This window comes from Elephantulus edwardii, unplaced genomic scaffold, assembly GCF_000299155.1.
Source record: "Elephantulus edwardii isolate Elephantulus edwardi_28Jun2011 unplaced genomic scaffold, EleEdw1.0 scaffold00167, whole genome shotgun sequence".
Taxonomy (NCBI): Eukaryota; Metazoa; Chordata; class Mammalia; order Macroscelidea; family Macroscelididae; genus Elephantulus; species Elephantulus edwardii.
In genome coordinates, this window is record NW_006399917.1 from 2,885,773 (window position 1) to 2,894,747 (window position 8,975).

Here is an 8,975-nt window from a genome sequence, read left to right on the forward strand (position 1 = left end):
AAAAAAACCAAATAAGTCTGTCTTGGAGAGGGTGAAACTAAGTCTTTCCTGGGAGGCTAGAATTTTGAAGCTCCGTCTCATTTACTTTGGGCACATGGCCAGGAGAGATCAGTCCTTGGAGAAGGATATCATGCTTGGAATGGTGGATGGAAGACTCCATATGAGATGAATTGATACAGTAGCTAGGGCAATGGGGGTTGGTGTGTCGGAATTAGTGAGACTGGCTCAGGACAGGAAAAGGTTCAGAGCTCCTGTTCATAGGATTGCTATACATCACAGGTGACTCAATGGCACACAACAACTATGACAGGTTTAGAAGCAGGAGTGGCATCCACTTCCTAAATAACATACCTCTGAAAACTCTATGAATTTTGATAAATGTCCATAGTTGTAGAGGTGTTTCAGGCCTTTTGTTCATAGGGTCATTATGAGTCATGCTTGACTCGAAGACAATCAACAACAACAGTACCTATATCTGTATCTATATCATATATATCTATCTATCATAATAGATATTAACTCTTTGATCTCAGTCAAGTGGCTTAAAGTCTCTAATGCCCACTGCCTCATCTATAAAATGGAGATAATAATTCATACTTCATTGGGTCTTATAAAATTGCACAAGGTAAACTTTGTATTGTATCAATCAACTGTTGCTGTTGTTAGGCTTTCTAGAGTCTACTTCAACCCTAGGTACAACAGGTCTAAATTTTGCTTGATCTCGCTCTATAGGCTCACCTCACCTCATCTTGGGCTCAAACTCATTGTATCAGTCACTATGTCAGTCTGTCTTATTGGTGGTCTTTCTCTCTGTGACTCTCCACATTTTCAAGCGTGATGTTCTTCTTCAGGGACTGGCCCCTCCTAACAGTTTGCCCAAAATATGTGAGACAAGGTTTCATTATCCTTGCCTCTAAGGAGTACTAATGGCTTCACTTTCCACACAGATTTTTTTTTTGGCAGTTCATGAGATACTAAATACTCTGCTAACACTACAACTCAGAAACGTCAAATTTTCTTCAGTCTTCCCTTTGCATTGTCCAACTTCTACATGAATGTGAAGCAATTAAAAATGCCATGGTTTGGATCCAGTGCACCTAAGCCTTTAAACTCACATCCTTTCTCTTCAGCATTTGTAAAAGGCCCTCAGCAGCAGACTTATTCTTTAGATGTCTTGATTGCTGCTTCTGCAGGTGTTGACTGTGGATCCTAGCTAAAATAGAATCCTTAACAACTTCAGTGTTTTCTAAATCTATCATGATGTGGCTTATTGGTCCAGTTGTGAGTATCTTTGTTTCTTAATGTTGAAGTGTGATCCATTTTGAAAGTTGTCATCTTGATCTTCTTAAGTAAATGTTCAAAATCTTCTTTACCTTCTACAAACAAGGTTGTATAATCTGTATTCCTTAGCTTGTCAGATGTCTTCCTTGAATCCTGATGCCACATTCTTACTAATAATGTCCAGTATCTTGAATAATTTCTTCAGCATATAAACTGAATGTTGTTGTTAGATGCCATTGAGTACAACTCATACTGACCCTATGAACAAAAGGCCTGATGTCTGTTCTATCCTGTGCCATCCTCATACTTCCTGACACAAGAGCCCACTGCAGCAGTCACTATGTTTATCCACCTGGTTGAGGGTCTCCCTGTCCTTCACTGACCCTCCACTCTTTCCAGCATCATGTCATTCTCCAAGGAATAACCCCTCCTAGCCACATACCCAAAGTATATGAGGCAAAGCTTCATCATTTCTGCCTCCAAAGAGTACTCCTGCTACACCTTCTCCAAGATATATCCATATTTTCTCTAAGCCATCCATGGGATGTTTACTGCTCTTCTCCAATAACACAGCTCAAAGGTATCAATTATTTTGCTGTCATCCTTATTCACTGTCCAGCTCTCTGATGCACAGCATGTAATGGGAAAATCCATGGCCTGAATCAGATGCACCTTAATTTGCAAACTGACATCATTACTCCTCAATAATTCAGAGAGGTCCCTAACTGCAAATTTTCCCAGTGCACTGTGTCTCCTTAATTTCTGACTGCTAATACCAAGGGTTTTGATTATTTCAATCATAACAAATTGTGGTTGACATTGAGAAGAGTGGGAATCTCAGAACACTTAATTGTGCTCATACAAAACCTATACCTGGACCAGGATGCTGTTGTGCAAACAGACCAGGTAAAACACTGCACGGTTTAAATGAAGAAGGGAGAGTGTAAGGGTTGTTTTCTCTGTTCATACCTATTCAATCTTTATGCTCAGAAAATGGTCTGAGAAGTTGGACTCTATGAAGATGAAAGTGTCATCAGGATTGGAGGAAAACTCATCAATATCCTATGTTATGCAGATAACACAACCTTGCTTTCTGAAAGTGAGGAGGACTTGAAGCACCTGTTGCAGAAGATCAAGGAATGCAGCCTTCAGTGTGGATTGCATCTCAATGTCAAGAAGACAAAGATTCTTACCCCTGGACCAATAGGTCAGCATCATGATGGATGGACAGGAGACTTAAACTGTCAAGAGCTTCATTTTGCTTGTATCCACAATTAACACCCTTGGTACAAATAGAATAAGTATAGAGAAACAATGCAATCTTGACACATAACGTCACTGATTTTTAAACCTAGCAATATCTCCTTATTCTGTTTGAATAACTGCTTTTTTGGTTCAAGTACAGGTTTCACATGAACACAATTAAATGATCTGGAATATTCATTCTTCTTGATGCTATACATAATTTGTTGTAATCCACAAAGTCAAATGCCTAATGTAATCAATGAAACATAAGTCAACATCTTTCTATTAGTATTTGCTTTGAGTGAAGATATATCTTATGTAAGCAATGATATCTCTCTTGTCATGGCCTCTTCTGAACCCAGCTTGCATTTCGGGCAATTCCTTTTTGATGTACTGCTCCAGTTTTGTTTGGGGTTTTTGTTTTTGGTTTGTTTGTTATCTTCCACAAGCCTTTACTTTTGTTTTAAAAATGATATTGTTTAATAATTTCCACATCTTATTGACCACATTTTTTAATAGCCAATAATATTACTCTCTCCACCTGGTTGAGGGTCTTCTTCATTGACCCTCCACCCTTCCCAGCATCATGGCCTTCTCCAAGAAATAGCACCTCCTAGCAATATGTCCATAGTAATTAAGGCAAAGCCTCATCATTCTTGCCTCCAAAAAGCACTCCAACTGCACCCACTCCAAGATATATTTATTTGTTCTTTTGGCTGTCCATGGGATATTCAATGCTCTTCTCAAGCACCACAATGCAAAGGCATCAATTCTTCTTTTGTAATACCTAGTCTTTATTTCGCTCTCAGATGCATAGCAAGTGATCGGAAAAAAATCACAGCCTGAGTCAGATGCACCTTAGTCCTCAAACTAACCTCATAACTCCTCAGTAATTATTTTACATAGATATGCCTTATTCTGAAGTATCTTGAGGTGAATCAATCCTCCAACATTTTGGTTAGCAGCTGAGTATATAACCATTGTACCACCCAAGGACAAACACATGAAAGGGACAAATTATTCTAGCTGATTCCATACCTTCCTTTCTAGATTCTAACACTGCTGGTTTGCTCCAGCATAACTTTTTTTTTCTTCTTCTTTTTTAATTTTAATGAAAGTTTACAAAGACTTAAGATTTCCATTCATTCATTGTTGCACTTTATCCCTGCCCCTCCTCCCCTCAATTCACTCTTCTCCTTGAAAAGTAAAAGAAAAACTCTTTCATTGTTATGTAATCCATCCCCCCAAGTCCACTCCACTGTGTAGCCTTCATTCTGGACTCCTGTCATGACAATAACACCCAATCACATATCCCTTTTAAACAGTTCTTTCCCTCATCTGTTTTAATGCAGTATACATTATTCATTCCCTCCTTCTCTGTCTTCCCTCAACCCCGATGTCAGTCCCATTTTATAACAGTGGCCCTATGCAATACCATTTTACCCAGCAATTCACTGCCAGGAATTTACCCTAAAGAAACCATAACTACCACCCAAGCAGATATATGCACACCCATGTTTATTGCATCTTTGTTTGCAATAGCAAAAAGCTGGAAACAACCCAAGTGCCCATCAAGAAATGAATAAATAGAGAAGCTCTGGTACATTCACACAATGGAATACCATGCAGCATTGAAAAACAAGGAACTCATGAAATATTATGAAAACTGGATGACCCTGGAGGACATTATGCTGAGTGAAATATTTCAGTCACAAAAGGACAAATATTGCATAGGTCCATTGTTGTAAAACCAGCATTCCTTTTATGGACCACGGGATGAAGAATTTCAGTTTAGGCTTGAAGAGAATGGAATGGCTTCAATCTGTTCCTTCAGCTCTAAAACAGCTTCAGAGCGATATGGTCCAGGTATAACTGAGGAATACCTATAGATTAAGGATAATAATGGCCATCTTTAATGTTTTCTAAAACACTAAAAAAAGAGGAAAACTCAAGAACAGTCTAGTCAAGACCATCCAGAAATTGAGACTGCCAAAAAACCAAACATATCTGTCTTGAAGGAAGTGCAACCAGAGTGCTCCTTAGAGGCAAAGATCATGAAACTTCATCTCATCTATTTGGACATGCTGTCAGGGGTGATTCATCCTTAGAAAAGGACATCATGCTGGGAAAGGTGGAGGAGGGTCAGAGAGAAACAGGGAGAGAGACCCTCAACAAGATGCATGACACAATGACTATTAACACTGGATTCAAGTATGTCAGTGAAGACTGCACAAAATTAGTCAAGTTTTAGATCTGTGGTCCATAGAGTTGCTATGAATCATAGTCAATGCAATAACATCTAAAATAAGATAAACGGAATACTGGGGGGGGGGGAAAGAAGGTCCAAATTCACAAACACTCTAATGACATTTCTTGGCTCTACCACCATTAGGTCAGAGGTATCCGCTATCACTTTTTGCAGCTGCGTTGAGTTACTTTGACTCACAGCAACCTCATGTGAATCAGAGTTGAACTATGTGTCCCATAAGCTTTTTAGGATCTAATTTTTCAGAAGTAGTTCTCCAGGCATTTCTTTCTAGGTACTTCTAGGTGGCACTACAAGTGTTAGCCTTCCAATTAGCAGCCAAATGCTTAAACATCTGCTCTAGTATATACCAAGTGAACAGATCAGAGAGAGGAACATAATTCGTGAAGGGTGAACTTTTATATATACTACCTGGTCCACTCAGCAGCTATTCTTTTTATCAGAGTCGGAAAACCCGGCTCTGTCAGGGCTTCAGACAGAATGGACATGACACAGCCTCCTTGCACTCTCACCATTTGTGGCTCCTCCACAGCTCTCCTCTGCAGTATAGTCCATGCCCGATCAGAAGGGTCTTTGCACACTTTCGGCACTCTCTCCTGGAAAGTTGCTCACTGAGGGTGGCAGCTATATTTTTTGCCCCAGTTATTTTTGCTTGCACAACCTATGTTCTTATAAACAGACCCTGGCCACTCCAAAGTCCCAGATTTCCATCACAGGCTGCCGAAATGTTTTCCTTTCCCTGTCCCTCTTAACCTGCTTGTCATAATATTGTCTCACACCCATGCACTGCTAGTCAGCAGACAGGGTGGAAGGCCGTCATTTGGCATTAGCAGAGATAATTTTATCTACTTTCTAAGTGCAGCCCTTCCAAGGTGTCTGCTGTTACTTCTTAGCAAGGCAAGGGTGAATAGCTTAGTAATACGAGGCATGGTATTAGGCATGGTATATCTGTCAGACAGGCTGCCTTGTATTCAAATTACTTTGTGTGTCTGTCAAGGAATCAAAAAGTAAGATATATTCTGAATGATATAAATGGTATACAAGAAAGGAAAGGTTATTCCAATTATTACATGCTAGCAGCCTCATCATGACATTCAATAGTCTGTAGGGGGATTTCACTGCCACAATCCGTAGATTTTCACAGTGACATCTAGTCTCCAAGACTGCACCTCCCCAGAGCTTCAAATCCACCAGTGATTCTAGAACAATCTCCTCTCATGCAACCTACAGCCTCACCTATAGAGGGTCAGTTAGGAGTCAATTATGACTCGACAGCAGTGAATTTCTTCAGTGTTACACTAGAAATGAGGATGAAGCTTTGGTGGCACAATGTGTTACTTGTTGTGCTCCTAGCCAAAATATCAATGGTTCGAATCCACCAGCTGCTTTGCTGCTCCACAGGAGACAGATGGGCAATTTCTTCCAGTAAAGATTTATAGCCTCAGAGACCAAATGAAGGGACCCTCTGGAGTCAGAATCAACTCAATAGAATGAGTCTGGCTTGGTTTAATGTAGATAGAGAGTTCCTGGGTCATATAAACGGCTAACAGATTGAAAAGATATGAAGACAGGACACATTCCTGGCATATACCCTTCCTGATTTTGAACCATGCAATATTTCCCTGCTCTCTTCTGAAGACTGCCTCCTGGTCCAAGTATAGATTTTGTATGAGCACAATCAAGTGTTCTGGGATTCCCATTCTCAGAGTTAGCCACAGTTTGTTGAGATCTGTACAGTCAAATGCCTTTGCAGTCAATGAAATACAGATAAACATTATGATGGTATTCCCTGCTTTCAGCCAAGATCCATCTAACATTAGCTACAATATCCCTAGTACCACGGTCTCTTCTAAATACAGCTTGTACATCTGGCTGTTTTCTGCAGATCTTTGCAATTACATGTGATGCATCCGAAATCTGGACAATAACTAGGGATGATAGAAGGAGCATTGATGCCTTCCTTTGAGCTGTGATGCTGAATTAAGAGTATTGAATATACATACCATGGACTGCTAGGAGAATAAACAAGCTCACCCTAGAGAAGGTGAAACCAGGCTTCTCCTGGAGGTAAGGATTCTGAAGTTCCATTTGACATACTTTGAGCATGTTGAAAAGAGGAACCAGTCCTTGGAGAGGGTCATAATGCTTGGGAGAGTGGAGGAACAGCACAAAAGGGAAAGACCCTGGATGACATGGATTGACTCAGTGACTGTGGTAATGGGAGTAGGTGTGTCAGAGATGATAAGGTTGGCTCAGGATAGAGAAGGGTTGAGAGCTGCTGTACATTGGGTCATCATGAGTCGCAGCAACTCAACAGCAAATAACAATAAACAACATGAACGGTTAATATGGGTAAAGCTGCTAATCAAAAGGTTGAAGCTTCAAGGTCACCCAGAGTTACTTTGAAAGAGAGGTTTGAGCACCTCTGCTGGTATTTGAAATACTGATAGACTAGCTTTCACCATCACAGCAACACACAGGTCACCACTGTTCAACAAATTGACAGACTAGAGATGGATAGGAAGCAATAGATAAGTTAATAGACACTCTTAATAAAACTAAACTAATCTGCTCTATATTCTTCCAGAAGAGTTCAGTTCTTACCACAAAGCATGTGCTTGGACCTAATTTAAAGTATGCTGCTTTGAAAATAGTTAAATTAATCTTTGGTTTTATGACATACAGATTTGTGTATCTTGTTTGAAAGCTTGAAAGCTTTACAGGCCAAAAGAAACACCTAGTCCTAGTAAGGATTGAAATAAACAGAAGAGAGCACTAAATTCTAGGCAAACAGTAGCTTCCTTTGAGCATTCATAAGACAGAGGGCCATGAAAAGTGCAACCCTGGGAAAAGAGATTCACCAGATGACTTGTTCCCCACAATCTCTGTGCCTGCCCTCTTCCTTCTCATGCTTCTTGCAGACCTCCACGTAGTAAAAGGTCAGGAAATGTCAGTCTGTCCACTTGCCTGACTAGGTGACCCTACATGGTAACTGTTGCTAGGTGTCATCAAATCAGTCCCTGACTCATGGGAACCTCATGCCCAACAAACCCAAATGCTGCCTGGTCCTGCACCAACCTATGATTGGTTTTAAGCACAGACCAGTGGCTTCCCCTGACAGATTTTCAGAAGTAAAGATTTGCTTTCCTGATCTTTCTTCCTAGCATGTCTTAGTCTAGAAGCTTTCCTTAAACCTGTTCAGCAATCTAGTAACACAAGCTTCAACTGAGAAAAGTGAGGTATACTGACTGGACTCAAGGCCATGTGAGATGGGATGGAAGTCTGTCACTGAACCATCACTATCCCCACAAATAACAACAATAAGGTACTAAAGAGAAGTCCAAATGCTGTTCCAAAAATACAAACTACTATAAAGTCCCTATTAGGGGTAATAGAACAAATATGGCAAATTGTGTGCTAGACAGTCTCTTACTTCTTGAATTAGAAAGGCCCCTGGATCAGGAAAATTAAACTCCAACTAAATCTTCTGGTTATTACTAAGAAGACCAGGACTTACAGCCAGAAAGTGATAATATGAATGCAGAGTATGGCAACTGTAACCTTACAGCACCCAGGTGCTTCCCAGCTCTGATGATGAGCCACCATTGATTGGGATCTTGGAGGAGCCAGGCACTGTGCCAAATATCTTGTATGTACCAGTTCATGTAATTCTCATCACTTTCTTCTGAGCTTCACATCATTAATATCCCCTCTTGAAGACAAAGAAATAGAGGTTTAGAGAGATTTAGTTTAAAGCCCAAGTTCACACAAAATATATTACCAGCACTCCTAACCTCATCACACCATCAGTGCCCTTAAATCAAATCAGGTGTTGATGGCTTTCTGCGAGTAGAGAGGCTCAAGTTCCCATCTCTATTCATCAGTTCTACCAGTATAAGCTTACCAACTGATTGTTGTTGTTGATGTTGTTGTTATGTGCCGCTGAGTCCCCTACGAATCATAGCAACCCTACGTACAATAGCTCTGAATCCTGCCCTATTCTAAGTCAATCTCACTGACTCTGACACACCTACCTCCAATACCCCAGCTACTGTGTCACTCTATCTCATCTGGGTCTTCCTCTCCTGCACTGTCCCTCCACCCTTCCAAGCACAATGTTCTTCTCCAAGGACAGGCCCTCCTAGTGTTATGAGGTTGTGGAGAAACTGGAACCCTGATTCAC